At 39.7% G+C, this 16,244-nt stretch overlaps 1 protein-coding gene across 1 annotated transcript in view; it reads left to right on the top strand.

Moving 5' to 3' along the window:
- The window catches only part of NPAS3 (neuronal PAS domain protein 3), a 743,536-nt gene that overhangs the window by 456,787 nt on the left and 270,505 nt on the right, over positions 1-16,244 (top strand).

Raw genomic sequence — 16,244 nt, 5'->3', positions numbered from 1 at the left:
TCATCCCATTCCTTTCCTCTCAGGAAAATACATGGAATGAAAATGAACCTGAAAGACATTATTGTAATGATTAATTTAAATGGGCACATTCATACACATACATATAGATGCATTTATATATACAAAATAATTCCTAGACCTTGGTACCAAAACTGTTATCAATAGCAATTACTAATGAGAGTTCTGGTGGATCAAGGGACAGGAGCATACAGCCCCCACTAGCCAGATCCAGCATGCCACCTGTTTTTACAAATAAAGGTTTTCGGAATGACATGATCCCCATTGAGCATTTTACATGCAGATGTCCTGCCACAACAGTGGAGGTGAGTAGTTGAACAGATCACATGGCTCACAAAGCCTAAAATAATTACTCTTTGGCCCTTCACAGAACAAGTTTGCTGATCCCTGCATTGGACCATTCTTCCAATGCAAGGAACAGAGAGTCTTTTTTTTTTTTTTTTTTTTTTTTTTTTTTTTTGGTCTTTTGGTCTCACCATGGCTTATAAGTGCATCTTATAGAAACCTCTCCAGGATTTATTGCTCTTTATGGATAACCTCCTATCCCCCTTATGCCCCTACTATCTTTTTTTCCCTCTATTTTTAAACAATTTTGTACTTTTATTCACATGTCCCCAGAGATTGGTAGAGCACATTGAGAATGTACTTGTTTAATAACCGACATGGATGCACAAGTCTGTACTAAATACAAAGAAAGCTACATAATAACTGTATCTAACTCTTACTTAGCCCTTTAATGAGGCATGATAGAATATACACACACACAATGAATTCTGCATAGCATGTCTGCCAGTTAGGTAGGTATTTATCAAGCCCATTTTACAGATGAGGAATCAGAGGCCAAAACCCTTACCCAGGATTACATAGCTCATCATAGCAAATGGTGGCAAAGTTGAGTTTTGACAGTCTTTCCAGAAGCCGTGTATTTTACTTTCCTTAGATATGATTCGTAGTATCATAAAATGAGAGAGATACTGAGAGGATTCAAAAATAACTAAATACTTCCTCTTGCCTTTCAAGGGGGTTTTCAAATGAGACTTAGGATTTAAAAAAAGAGAAAAGCATCCTTTCCTTAGTCTGTTTTCATTTTTCTACCACTTACCGAATGCAAGATGCCTTGTCATCTCCTCATTTTCCCATTGAAACTACATACTATGTAACAAACAGTAGCTACTCAGTTTTTCCTTTTGGGAAAGAAGTCCTTGGGCAAGTTGCAAAACCTCTCTGAGCCTCACTTCCTTAGCCTTCAAATGGGGCTAATTATAATTAGTACCTCCTCAAGTTAGTGTGCTTATTGACTAGGTATACACTCAATGCCAAGGAATGCATCTTGGTATTTAGTGAGCTCTTAATTAGATTAGTTAAAAATAATGGTGACGGTTGTGATAACTATGATTAAACTAAGAATTCTTCTGGAGAATTACCATAGAAGTTCCCTAATTGCTTCTTCCCTGCCTAGCTTGGGGACTTCTTCAGCATAAAGAAGTCATAGGCAAAGGGGACTTCCTCAGCTGTTGTTGAAGGGTGGGTGTAGAGGTTTCTTCATTCTCTCAGCTCCTCCTTCTGTATTCTGTATCCAGTATTAGTCTCCCAGCATGGAATTGTTTGGTTTACCATTTACCAAGGCAGAAGAATGGACTGTATTGAATATAAAAGAGGTAGTGAATAAATATTAAACAATTCTGGCACTGTTGGAGGTGGAAATGCTGTGACTTCTTGGATTAGGTATTAGTTGTTGATTTCCTGTGCTCACTGAAAACTCACTAGTGGTTTTGGGAAAGTTAGCATAGACATGTTAATGTTTATGATATTGGCCAACTTATAGATCAGATAATTATATTTTGCTTCTCTTAATGGGATTTTTGATGGTTCTTCTCTACTTGTCCTAAAACAGAAGTCAACGACCTCTAGCAAAAAGCTTCAGTTCAAGTCCCAAAGATTCCCTCAAGTCTATTTACAATTCACCGAAAGACTATTGAAATGACAGTCTTCAAATACATTGCCTTTGCATGGTGCTTTACAGTTTATAGCATGACTTTCATGTGAATTATGTCATTAGACCTTTATAATATCACAGAGTTATGAAAGCCCAGAGTTTGCCTGCCATTATGGTAGTTAAGTGCTGTAGGCAGTTTCCCTTGGATAGCTCACTGTTCCATGTTTCCGGTCCTTTGCTCATATTGTTTTCTTCCTGAGATGCCCTTTCCCTTCTCCCTGCTTCTTTACCTGGAAAGCTAACTTCAAGGTTCAGTTCAGACCTCTTATTTCATTTAGGGAAGGTTCTCTCACAGCCTTTGGATCCTTCCCTATTAGTTCCTCACTTCTTTGTGCTTTGATCTTGCTTCATGCACCAAGGGCTTAGGCTCCTTACCACACTGACCACACTGTATCACCAGGATCTCTTTATAGATTTTTCTCATCTAGCTCCCATGCCCAGGCCTTACTGTGCGCACCTGTTAATGTTTTACAGAGAAGCTGTTTTTCATTGACCTTTTCATTCCCAGAACCCAGCACAGCATTGGGCCTCCAATAGGTCCTCAGTGAAGGTGTAATGTAGGGAATATATCTAATTCCAAATCCTCGGCCCTCCCCAACACACTAACCCTCAGATCAATGTAGCAACCTCCTCCCAGCCCCAGGCAGCTGGTGAACATCCACCGTGTGCCAAAGAGAATAAAGTGAAACCAGAGGAAACAACTCCTGACTGATGGCAAAAGATGCTATTGCTCACTTGGGGAATAATAAATGAAATGGCTGAAGAATGCTTTCATGAAATGACATATCAAGTCACAATTAAGTGTACCGTATATTCAGAGTATGCATGCTGAGAGGACACAGGCAGCTTAGGCAGCCAAACAGCCTTGTTGTGCCTGGAGCTTTTCCACTGGGTTGTTTATAAGTGGATGCGGAGGCCCTGCGGGTAAACTGCCAGAGGGAAGATAAATCACAGGGGAGCAGGATTCAGGACATCAGTTGGTTGGAAAGGGTAAGAAGGATTTTCAGTTTCAGGGTGTATAATTGAGTTTGATATTGGGGGGGAGGGCTTGTGTGACTGTGCATCAAGGTGACTTGAGAGCCTGACCAACCGAGCCCTCATCATCTCGTGCCTTTGAGAGCATGCCAGGGTTCCACGTCCAAAACTGGAAAGCAGGAGAGCTGTGAGCTTCATCCCGGTGCCTCCTCACTCTGCACTAGGTCCCTTTCCCCTCACACCCACGAGGTGTACAGATGTCAAGGATGTTTTATGTGTCATCGTGCCTCTGCAAAAAATTAAATTCCCTCAACCTGGAATAAATTCTCCTTCCTCCAGCTTTCTCATCCTTCTACCTAACTTCTGCCTATTCCTCAGGGCTCGAGTCCAGTCTCTGACCAGCCTCATCCCAACAGACAGTGTGCTTTGGTTTTACTCTGATGTTGTGTTCATGTCCCTTTTGATCCTGCTCAGCCTCAGTCTCCCAGCCTGCCATCCCAGAATTGTCAGGCCTTCTCTGAGCTTTGTCTGTTCTTTCTCTTCTCTTCTCCTGTTCTCCAGCTTCCTTCAGCTCCCCTCATCTCTTTTCTGGGTCTCTGCCATGCTTATGTGCCCATTACCCTCCAGCAGCTGCTCACTACCTTCCGGGGGTCCAGTAACTAGTCCAAGTCCTGGAAGCTGCCCCAGACTTGACCCGTGAGGTTGAATGGTGTAGTGGAACTGGCATGGAATTTGAGGTCAGGATCATGTGGCTTCTAATTCAGGCTCTACCTACCCTTCCCTGGTTGTATAGCACAGGAACATTAAATTCTCCAAGCCTCCATGTGCTTGTGATTAAATTGGAAATTCTAGTACAAATAAAGATGCTGTAAAGTTGTTGGTGGATTAAGTGAGATCTAAGGTACTTGAAGCATAAGTACCTGAAAAATGGTGACTCGGATCTTCCCGTACCATACATTCCTCACAGATATCGTACACATCCGAGTCCCTAAAGTCACTCCCTCTGGCTAACTGTACATTTTGAAATAACTAATACCCACATTTCTATTGGAATCCAAATAATGCCAGTATTCCCCTTTGCAGTGGCCCTGAGAGGCTCCAGAAAGCTTAACAGTTACTTTCTTGGTATATTCGTTTCTAAGTAAGGGACCCGTCTTTGCGTTAATGTAGGGTCTCCCCATACTTTGATTGTGTACGTACTAGTTGGGAGGGAGAAATGTGCAGGAGCCCCAGTCAGCTCCGAGGACTTAGCAATGGCCTTCGCTCTCCTTTGAGCATCTTTGCCCTACTTCCGGTTGAATTAGTTGCTGGACCGATCCGCTCAACCCAGAGGGGTTCTGGTGTAATTGCTTTGTTCCATCTTCAGCTTGTAAAAGACGTGGAGCAGATTGGATCAGGGTTGAAACTCTGAGCTACCACTATAGTGAAAAGGTCGCCTTGCCTTGCCCTCAAGAATGAGTGAGTGTTTCTCCTGTTACATAGTTTCTGTGTATCAGAGGGGGCTACACTTCAGTGGTGGATAAGGTGACCCTTATGTATTGTTTATGCCAAGAAAGCACTTTGAGATGAAATGTGGGTCCATTAATCTCCAATGTTGCGCGTGCCTCTTTGCTGTCTGAGTTTGGTTGTTTTGTTTAATCTGCTGAGGGAGGTTGGTTCTGTTTCTTGAAATCTGTGATGAAATAAGAATTCCACATGTACTGGAATTTATCTATAGGAAGAAGAAAAGTGAAACTGGAAATGTTTATCCACAGGAGATTTGTGTAAAGTTCTGTCAGAATGAAATGGGCAGGAAAGATGGAGGAAGTGATAAGTGCTGTTTCAAGTTTGTGAATTGAATCAAGTTTCAATTATGACAACAGTTAAACAGAATGACTTTTCTGCATTTTCAGGGGGAAAAAGCAACACAATTATTTCTTCACAGTTATTTATTTGGCAGTACCCAATAATCTCCAATAACTTATCCATTTTTACTTAATGCCTCTACAATGGACATGGAGACATACACACAGCCTGCAGTGTATAATAAAATGGTCAGCGTCCACACAACTCCTGAGTGGGAGGTAAGGAGAGGGCCATTGTTCAAGAGAGTCGCTGGGTGCTGTACACACGAATCAATAAGCCAACACTGAATGCTGCTGGATAGTCATTTACCCTTGACAAAACAAGCAATGATAATTGGATGATAATGTGGTAATTTACCATTATACATTTTACCTTTGTTGGATTTTTAGAGGTTACAGTTGTATCCGGTAAATTTTAGGGTAGAATTCCAGCTTTTTTCTGTACCAGGCAAGTGTTGTCTGAAGCTTCAGCATTTTGCCGCTGCTTCCTTCAAATAACAGGATCTTCTGAATTAGCACTTGCATTATATCTGTATCTAGTAAGTCAGACTATAGTTTCCAAGGTGCTTTTCTATTCTAGGGAGATCTGTGGGGCACTTAACCTACATTAGACCTAAGAGGTCCAAGGGTTCTTCAGAAGACAAAGAATTTCCAGATACTTTCCTTGAGGATGTGTCAAGGGCAATACAGACAAAAGACTGATGTCTCCTTTAACAGCTTGATAAGTATCTCAGGATATTCTGCAGGAATCAGTTCTGCTTCTACAAAGTACTGTATTCCCATTCAGCATCCTATGGCTGAATATGTGTGTGCTACATGTGACAATGGTGAAGACTTATCTTTGCCCTGAGGGCTAAGCGCTGTAACACTGCTCAAGCGATAGGCTGATAGAAGTGACGATTTAGAGAGATGATCTACTTAAAAAAAAAAAAAAGAAAAGGCACATTAGAGATGTATAAGAATTAAAACTGTGTCTCTCTTTATCTGGATTTTATAAGTTCCAAAGACATTTCTATTCGTGGCATCAAAATCCCTTGTAAAAGTAAAGTAAATCATTCTTGTATTGACCATTTTTTTCATGTTTTTCTATTGAGACATCTTCCCAACTGAGTTTCTTATTGAATTGTATTTCTATAAGGGTATTGTAGGTTAGTAGCACATTTTTATGATACACAAAAGATGTGCCTTCTGAATTTCCAATGCCTTGCATATTGTTCCCCATAGAAGAAACATCTCGGAAATGCTAAATAAATCAAAACAGAAACATTTGGCTCTTGACTTGCTGCTGGTGCTTTTTTTCTCTCTCTCGGTTTGCATTGGCTGGAATATCCATTACGATCCATCTTACCTATTTGATTAATTTGTAATAAATCTGGCCCTTTGGAAATCTCTTGCTGCAGTGCTAGTTGGGTTACTCTTGTAGAGGGTTTATTTAATACGTGTCTCTGTGTACCTATATGAATGAAAATTTAATATGGTTTAGAAGCCTTTAAAAACACACACATATAGTGTTTGCTCTGAATTAAGTGCTTGTATTCAACGTAGTCTTATGGTAAAAATCCATAAATGTATGGGTAGACAAAATTATTTAGAGACTTTCTTTAGAAATGGATGTGACACATGAAATCATTTCAAGGGATGAAACCTCATCACATTTCAGATGACCAGTAAATGTAATTATAAATACTGGATCAGAATCCTTAGTTCTTAAAAAATTTTAAAAAGAAAATCTTCTCCTGATGGCCTGTGTTATTTGAAGTGTCATAGCCACCTTGCAGGGTTCACCTTCAATTTGATGCAGTCATGTAGTTGCATCCCTGTGGGTGAGAAATGTTCCTCTCCAAATAACTGTAGTAGCATAGCAGGAATAGTTTGATACAACCTTCTCTGTATTATAGCAAGATAATAAAAATGCCTGTACTCTTAACTCTCACCGTGCACTGAGGAGGGCATAACAAATTCATCTTCTGCTCTTGGAAATAAGATCAAGGTAGAAAATCGTACCCCCATTTTCCAGACAAAGACATTTAGGCCCAGAAGAGCACATTTACAAATCTACATTAATTGTCTTTTATAGCAAAATTGAGAGAACATAGGGACGTTAGCTATTTTGACTGTAAATATCCCAGGACGTTAACTATTTTGACTGTAAATATCCCATTCTACCCTTTGGCTCAGATTCAACACCCCTGTGAAGGTTAAGAAAGTGAAGGAAAGTGATTTCCCCACCTGTGTGTTTTGTGTTTGCTGAAATAAACAATAAATGAAGTATTTGCTTTGTGGGAGAAAAGAAAGAGAGGTTAATTGGCACATGCTCCTTTCTTATTCCTTATCTGAATATTTTATATCCATATGTGATATGGAAATATGTAAGACTCAGGTTTCCTGATTATGTCTTTTGTGTCTTTCTTAACTTTGCTACCTTCTTAAAATGTCCATGAACCATGTGGCAGTTCAGTTCTAGCCATATTCTGAACCACACCACATTTTTCTCAACACTTGAGATAGTTGGACAAAGACCCTGCCCTCAGGGTTACTGATAATCTAGTAGAGGAAATAAAACAAATATAACAGTGAGTCAAGGCAAGCTGAAGTACTTCGGGTGTAGATCCTATGTTTTAGTGACTCAGAGGAGGGAGAAGATCCTTGTTCAAGGTCAGAAATGCTCCGTGAAGGCAGCTGGGTGGACTGGTGTGATGAAGATAGGTTATGAGAGTTGAAAGAGAAAAGTGCAGGGCTCGGGACATGGGGACTAAAAATATTGGGGGTTATAGAAAATAATATATGAATTTGGATCCCGTGTCATATTCCTGGAGGGGTAGAGGAAATCTTAGAATTTACAAAATGACCCTGGCAACAGGAAGACCAATGAATTCAATTCTTGCCATACAGAAAGCAGATCCATGCCTGCCTGTGATCCAAGATGGGCCTGCCTTTTGGGGCCAGAGCCACAACACACCTACACATTGGGACAAGAGAAAGAGGACAGAAAGAAATGTGGAGAAACTGGAATGCTGGGCTGAGGGATGCCATCAAATCCCCACACAACAGATCTTACTATGAGGCATATAATGGCCAAGAACAACTATAACTCTCTTTAGCCAAATACCTACTCTGATTCAGATATAATACTGGGAACTTGGTTTAGGTTCTCCTCTTATATTTTGCTGCTGCTTATCTGCGAGATTTCAGCTTAAATGTCACTTTCTCAGAAAGGCCTGATCTGACTATAAAGGCACCACTCCTTCCAAGGCCCCCTTACACTCCACAGTTACACCCTATTCCTTTCCTTCATCACACTTAACACAAGCTTTAATGCTCATGTATTTGTGTGTGGATGTGTTTCTTGCATCCCCTCTTTCTAAACAATAAGCTCGATGAGGGCAGGAACAAGATCTGTTTGGTTTACTACCCTGTTCCAACACACACACACACACACACACACCCAGTAGGCACTCAAAAATTGATTAAGATTTATGACAACCTAATGAAGTAGGTACCATTATCTCCACTTTACAGAAAAGGCATTTGGCATGCAATGAAATACTTGCCCCAATTAATCTGTAATAAGGAGAATCTAGATTCAGACCCAGTCTGCATGACTCCAAAGCTCATGGTTCTTCTTTGATGCATCATCATTTCTTCTTTAACAGGAAGATGAAATCCATATTCGTTTGATAGGGCTTCCTTCAAAAAGTTCTACAAATTGGGTGGCTTAAATGACCAAAGTGTATTGTCTCAGTTTTAGAGACTGTCTTCCTGTGTGATTGTTTGTGTCTAAGCCCCCCCTCCCCCGCCTTTATAGGGACACTAGTCATATCGTACTATGGCCTAACCAATGACCTCATCTTAACTTGATCATGTACAACAACCCTATTTTCAAAAAAAGTCACATTTTGAGCTCGTACTTCAACATAAGAATTTGAAGGGTATACAGTTCAATCCATAACAGAATCTGTGTATGGGATAACTGACTACTCTCTAAAGAGTATAGTAATAGTTTTTGCACTAAATATACTATTCTTTTTTTTTTTAATGTTTTTTATTTTTAGGAGAGAGAGAGACAGCGTGAGCAGGGAAGGGTCAGAGAGAGAGGGAGTCACAGACTGAAACAGGCTCCAGGCTCTGAGCTGGCAGTCAGCACAGAGCCCGACATGGGGCTCGAACCCACGAACCGCGAGATCATGACCTAAGCGAAAGTCGGACACTTAACTGACTAAGCCACCCAGGCGCCCCCTAAATATACTATTCTTAATGTAGGAAGAAAGTTCTGAAAAGAGATCAATATCCTGATTTTGCCCCAACATTAAAATTTGTGTCATTTGGTCCTATGTTTTGAAAGATCATGAGGATCTCTAAGATTATGTAATCAGGAAATGAGAATGTGGATATTTATAGTTGTGCAACTTGGCCTGGAAAGAGTTAAGCAAGTACAATATTTAGAATCCTACCATATAATATTGCTAGGCTACATTTGGATGGATCTTATTTTATTCTTATATCTTGAGAATTTTATTTTATGGAAAGAGTAGTGTTTAAGAAGTATTCAACATTCTCAGTAATGTATCCTTGCAGCCAGAAGGTAAAAGTTTAGTGTGTTTCAGTTTAGTTTCTATCTCCTGGGGTTTCAGAGCACAGTTCTAGGCTCTAGAGAACTGTGAATTATGGGCAATTACACATAAATATACCTTAGTTTTTAAGGTAGCAGGAGTAAGATTGGAAGCAGGAGTAAGAGTCAGGAGCCTGGAACCATCTGTTTTGTTTTATTTTGTTTTATTTTCATCCACCAGACCAAGATAACTAATAGAGGGGAAAGTGAGGGATTACAATAGAGGAAATGGGGAAGTAACCATGACAAATAGAAATGAGAAGAGACAAAGATGAAATGGAGGGACAGGCAAGTTGGAAAAAATAAAACAAAGGGAGAAACAGGAAGTTGAAATGAAAAATGTACAAAATCTGAAGATATTTTAAAAGATTAAAATAATTATCAACGAATAACCAACCTAGTTTAACATAATTTTGAATTCATAACATAATTATGAATTATGAATACTCTTTGTTTCCCTACCAGTATTCCAAACTTAGAACACAACTGTGTTTCCTCACTCTTGATTTTTCATGCCCACTGATGTAAATTATTTTCTTTCACTTACACTTAAGCTGGGTTTGAAGGTACAAATGGTCTTAGGAATTAGCAACAGATGAACTTGCAATATACTACAATTATTTATATAGTTAAAAAAAAAACCCTATGTAATTTTCCTCTTTCCACCTTCCCATAAAATATGGTTTATGTTACACAGGCTTGCGAACACCCCCTGTTTTTTTTGTTAAAGGAAAGCAACTTATTGGGCAGATTTTTCAATGTATTTGAAATAGAGCATGGCTATAACTACAGTATAGAGTTGCCTTTGTAAGTGATGTTTTAATATGGATAGCTCATCCAGGCTGATCCTGTAAAATAATGAAGGAAACCAGTGATGAATTAAACAGCTTGTTAGTCATGGGGGATCAGCGAATACGGTTCTCCTGGGGTTCGGTATATGGAGAGGTAGCAATGAGATCAGGAGGTAAAATCAAACTAGTGGCTAGTGAATATATATTAAGGCATCCTGCAAATGCAATGTAGGAAATAGCTTTATTTCAGAGGCTCAAGAATTTAGTACCTCCCACCTTAGGGATCCAGATCAGAGTTTAGTCTTGGCAAAGCCAGGCAGTGTTCAGGAGTAAGAGAAGTAGCGCAGGCAGTATATCATTAAGACCAAACTATGAAAGACTCACTGAGTTCCCCAGCCCTCCAGTTCTCTTTGTGCTGATGAAGTTACTCATTTGACACCAACTAATGTTCATTCATTTTTTGTTAGGAAAGCAAGGTCCTTCCAGTCGTTCCATTCATCCAGTGATTGTTGAGTACCTGCTATGATACATTAAAGACTACAAAAATAGATCCCATCATTGTCCTCAGGAAATTGATGTAGCCACATTTCTTAAATACTGAGGCTCAGTTTAGCAGTGCTTTTCTGGTTATATGCACAGATAAGGAGGAAGCTCCTTGACCACCTCAGGGCTTCCAGCTGTTAGCATTCCCTCTTCTCTACTCATAACCTTGCCCTTCTTGATCCATTCCCCCCTCCTTGCTAGTAGCTGAGGCAAATACTAGGGCATGAGTCATTTTCATGGGTTGTATTCCAGATACTCCCTCCACCAAGTGGGGGAAGGTGTGGAATTTGACTCCTTTTCAAACTGTGTCCTATAAACTGCATCCACCTGTCTTGCAACATCAATTAGAGCAAGGGCCCACATCCAGACTTATTATCATAGGAAGAAATTGCTGGCCAGCACAATCACATGACTTGCATGTTGATTCCCCAGCTCTAACAGGTCCCTATAACAAAATAAGTCAAGATGTTCTCTGTTTCTCTTAGGAAAGTGGTCATTTTACCCAGACTTAAGATTTTCTCTGTATAAAAAAAAAAAATACCATTTCTTTCTGAAAATGAGTTTATATGCACACATACATATACACACTAACTGTGAGGTATTGAATACTGGAAAGGTTTGACTAAGTGTATTGAGATAATGGTCATATCTCATGTGAAAATCAAGATTTATGTATGAAATAGAAATGATAGATTCACAAAATTCTACTTTCCCATTAATAACTGGTTTCCAAGAGATAGCTAGAGAGAACCGAGGAGAATTTGAATTTGGAATGTGGGGATTATATTTTTAGCTGGGCAAGTGTTTGGTGCTTCCCTTTGAACAATGCTGGGTTTTAAGGCACTTTCAAATGCTGGATCCTGATCTGCTTGCCAGAGAGCAGCAAAAAAATTGGGGGCTGTGGCCCCAATCTCAGCAGAAACTACAAGGAATCCAGGAATCTTCATCTTGTCCTAAATAAAGGAAAGCTAACATCCTGGCCCAAAACCTGCCACACCTTTTCATTAGTAAACAATGTCATATTTTTTCTATCCTCAGGTTATCTACAATAATTCTTTTGTCCCTTCAAGGGAATGTGAGATGTCTCATGCTATGCTCTAGGGATGAAAAGAAGAATAAGACACTACCCCTGCCTTAAGGACACTCACAGTCTAGTGGGAAATATAGAAATACTAATAAATAATTATGCAGAGGTTGATAAATGCAACAATAAGCTATGATCAAGTAGGGACTTGACAGAGAAAAGGGAGTAGACCTAATGCATCTGCAAATTTAGAGGATGCCAGGTGGACAAAACTTCTTTTCCAAGTAGGACCTCTGAGAAATCTTCCATGCTTCTGTCAACAAATATGTGTCTCCCCCAAGCCTCTTCCTAGTGGCTGCTGGACGAGGCTGTGAGAAAGTTGCACTTGCTCAGTGGACAAGCAAGGGAGATAATAGGTTACATTGTCCATGTGTCCCGTAACAATTTAATGAGCAACTGCCACAGATCCCATGTGGTGTCTGATGTCACTGGAAAACTTCTCAGGATTTTAAACTTCTAATACAGCAGCAACAACAACAGCTGATAATTATTGGGTGCCATGTGCCTTACCGAATAGTGGTCACATGTCGTGTCACTTCTTACAACAGCCTTGTGATGGAACTCAATGAAGAATGTGAGGATAAGAGCAGCAAAATCATTTTTCTTTTACTTTTTCAAGGCCGCATAGCTGATATGACGCATCCTACATTCAAACACAGAGCTGTCTGACTTTAGATTTCTTGTTCGTCCACTGCTTACTCACACCTCCACCTAGACCAACACAGTGACACAAAGTAAAATATGAACATTTTAATACTGTTCTTTTTAAGTGGTGGAATCCTCTGGAGGTCCTTTAATGGCCATGCTACAGCCCCCTGTGCTCCAGCCATGATGGTGTTGTGATAATCATCAGCTGGTGTTGAGAAAATTAAAGTTTCTTCATGGTAGCTTAGTTTACTCAAGGTGCTTTGAGTGTCTTAACATTTTCATAACTTCCTTTATCTTGGAAGGAAGAAAGCCAGAGATGCCTTCAGGGTGCTAAAACTATATTTATTGAGAACATGCCTCGGGGTAGTTTAGACTAAATAAGCTCATAATAGTGGATATTTCCTGAGTGGAATGGAGGTTAAGAAGCTTTGCAGTCTAGTCTGTATAGACTGATATTACCTTTTCCATTAAGCAGGGCATACTGAAAGACACTTTCAGAATTTGATGATGGATGAAGAAACAATACAAAGGTGACACTACCCTACATTTGTAGTGGTGACATTATCCTCTCCTTTTCGTTTGTGATATTAAATGATGAGCATCTGAAAGAGGAGAAAGATTTCCGTGTGTGTGTGTGTGTGTGTGTGTGTGTGTTTTCTCTAAGTATGTGTTGTCTCTGGGTGAAATCCAAAGGAAGCTGTCATCAAAACTGAATTTGAAGCTAAGGCCGGTGACCATACTGAACACCCCCAGAAGATTGGTCTAGAACAGAAAACAATGACAAAGTCAGCTCTATGAAGTTTCAGCTCCTGGAGAAGGGACAGAGAATGCCACCACTACATTGGGGCATAAAGGACTATTCCATTGTCTTAGGAGTCACCAAGTGGCAGCATGTTCTCTTAACATATTTGACTGATATGAAAGTTGCAACTGAAAGTTCAAAAACTATGTGTTGAAGAACAGATTACAGGGATGCGCCAGGCATCTGTCCCATTCGGTGAACAGGCCTTGGAACAGATGTCTCGAATTTCTTCAAATCCAGAACATGCTGGCCAATTTTTTTGGTGGTAAACATACTTTTTTTCCTTTTTGTCACCGCTCACCAAAGTATTATATTTAATGCATAAAATATGTAAATTCTTAAAGCATCATTTTGCTCTTTAGTGAGTTTAGATATTACAAAACGGTTTAATTATAAAAACAGACAGACCTAGTCCTGGGACCTGTGCAGCTAGAAATAAATGTGCAATCAAAACTGCAATTACCTGCAGAATTTAGTGTAAACAGATCAGCAATCACATAACAAACACAGGCTAGTTTGCATTCTGATATGAATACAGTTAGATCCAAAGCAATTTTCCTTTATTTATCTTAGCTGCTCAGCATAAATAAAGCAAGGGCATTGAAGCAATTAGCATAATTAGAGTATCGTGGTCAGGCCCTGTGTGATTTCAAGAGACGTTTCACTTTAGAATTCTTTTTCCCATACAAGAGTTTCCCTGAGCCACTAAAATATCGCTTTGGGCATTTTTGTATTTCAAATTTGCAAGTTGTCAGTTTGAAAAACCCTTGACACATGGATGTGAAAGCATCTCACAGACAGCCACAGAAGGTATACCCTCAGCTTTTCATTACTAAGAAGCTGGGGAATTTCCTTTTTCAGCTCTTTCTCCTACTTGACGTTTAACCCTAGAAATGTCAGTCTTAATTATTTCCATTGCCTTCAAATTGGGTCCAAGGGTTAAAGACAACTTGTTCCAAAAAAAAAAAAAAAATAGGGAATAGGAGTAGGGGGGAAGGAGAGGTTATAGCATAGTAGTAACTGAGCTCTTGCTGCAAGTGCAAAGGCTCGGGCAGCCAGCTAGCTACTGGGGATCCTCTGTTCAGTAGCTCCAAATAATAAGGCGGTGATCAGGGTCGGGGGAGGGGCTGCGCATGGTTTACTTCCAGGATGCTTGGCAAGCACGGGAAATGTTCTCTGCATGGAAAACTGGTGATGCTAATAACTAAGAGATGATAAAATTGGTTCCTTAAAAACACAAAGAGAAGAAAAGGGTTTTTTTTTTGTTTGTTTCTGTTTTTTATTATTCTTTCATGCATGTGAAGGCACTTGAGAAAGACTACCTTTTAGTTGGAAGAAAGAAGGTGCTGGTCCTGGGTCATTCTGTATGTGGTGGACTCATTCAGTGCCATCAACGTCTTAATATAGACTTTGTGCTTTCATTGTTTCTACAAAATTATTTTTAAAGTTAACATATAGTTAGATTGAACCCTCTTGTGTGTGTTTTTATGAAATTTAACACATGTTGAAGTTCATGTGAACTATCACGACAGTCTGGATACAGAAATGTACCATCGCCCCCCCCCCAAAATTCCTTCATGCCAGCCCTTTGTACCCCACCCTCCTACTCCAAACCCTGGCAACCACCGATTTATTCGCCTTCATCATGTTTCTGTCTTGATGAGTATGTAAGTGGATTCTTGATTCCATCATATTTCTGTCTTGATTCCATGTGAGTGGAATCATGCAGTCTGTAGCCTTTGAGACTGGCTTCTTTCACTCACCAAAATGCACTTAATACTCATAGCAGCAATTCGTATCGCAGTTCATTGCTTTCTATAGCTAAGTAGTACTCCATCGTAGAGCTATACTATAGTGTTCCTTATCCATTCACCCACTGAAGGGCATTTGCATTGATTACATTTTTTGGCAGTGGTGAACAAATTTGCCATAAGACTTTTGTATGAACATAGGTTTTTGTTTCTCTAGGGTAGTTAGGAGTAGAATTTCAGAGTCATAAGGTAAGTGTGAATTTAGCATTCTAAGAAACTGTCAAGTGGCAATACCATTTTGCATTTCCATCAACAGTGTTGCTCTGCCTCTTTATCAGTACTTGGGATTGTCAGGATTTCATTTTATTTTAATTTATTTTATTTTTTATTTTATTTTGCCTCTACTAATTGGTATGTCATGGTATCTCTTCATGCTTTTCATTTGCATTTTGCTAATGGCTACTGATCTTTTGTTGTGTTCATTTGCCATGTGTACATCCTCTCAAGTGAAATATTGGCTTCTCTGGTCTCTTGCCTGTTTTAATTGGGTTGTTTGTTGTGTTCTCAGTCTTTATTTATCTTTGCAAATGTTAGAAAATCTCAGCTATGTATCCAGTTCTCAGTGATGTTTGTTAATGCTAACCCATTCAAAGACTTGACTTTGGCCAGTACAAATNCAAAAAAAAAAAAAAAAAAAAAAGGGAAAGAAAATTGCTGTAGAATAAGCCCACCCCATTACTACACTTCCGATCTTTTGATCTTTTTAAGTGTCGACTTCTTTTTTAAAAGAAAACCTCTAGCCCATTCTTAATTTCTTCTCTCTTTGGCCTCTTTCTAGCCTGCAGCCCAACTGTAGCCAACCGTTACTATTAACTGCAAGTTGAACATTCTTTGCATCCTGGGGAAAGTGTACAGCTTTTAATCAGTTTCTCTCAGAGCTGCTGGGATACGAGTCTGGGGAGCATTGGTGGACAGGAGGGGGAGCATATTCTTCCATTTCAGCTGACTGTGCTGGGCAGTTTGCCTTTGTGACTTCACAAAATTCTGAGGATAGGAGTTAGCACTACTCTACAAATAAATAAAAAAATTGAATTCAGAGAAAATAAAGGATTTGCCCAAGCTCATAGGGTTCCTAAGTGCCCGGATCCAGGATTTGAACCCAGGCCTCTTTGATTCTGGAAAA

Source organism: Crocuta crocuta, unplaced genomic scaffold, assembly GCF_008692635.1.
Source record: "Crocuta crocuta isolate KB4526 unplaced genomic scaffold, BGI_CrCroc_1.0 scaffold116, whole genome shotgun sequence".
In the NCBI taxonomy this organism is placed as follows: Eukaryota; Metazoa; Chordata; class Mammalia; order Carnivora; family Hyaenidae; genus Crocuta; species Crocuta crocuta.
Note: the sequence above shows the minus strand (reverse complement) of the source record. Positions and strands in the feature narration are given on the sequence as shown.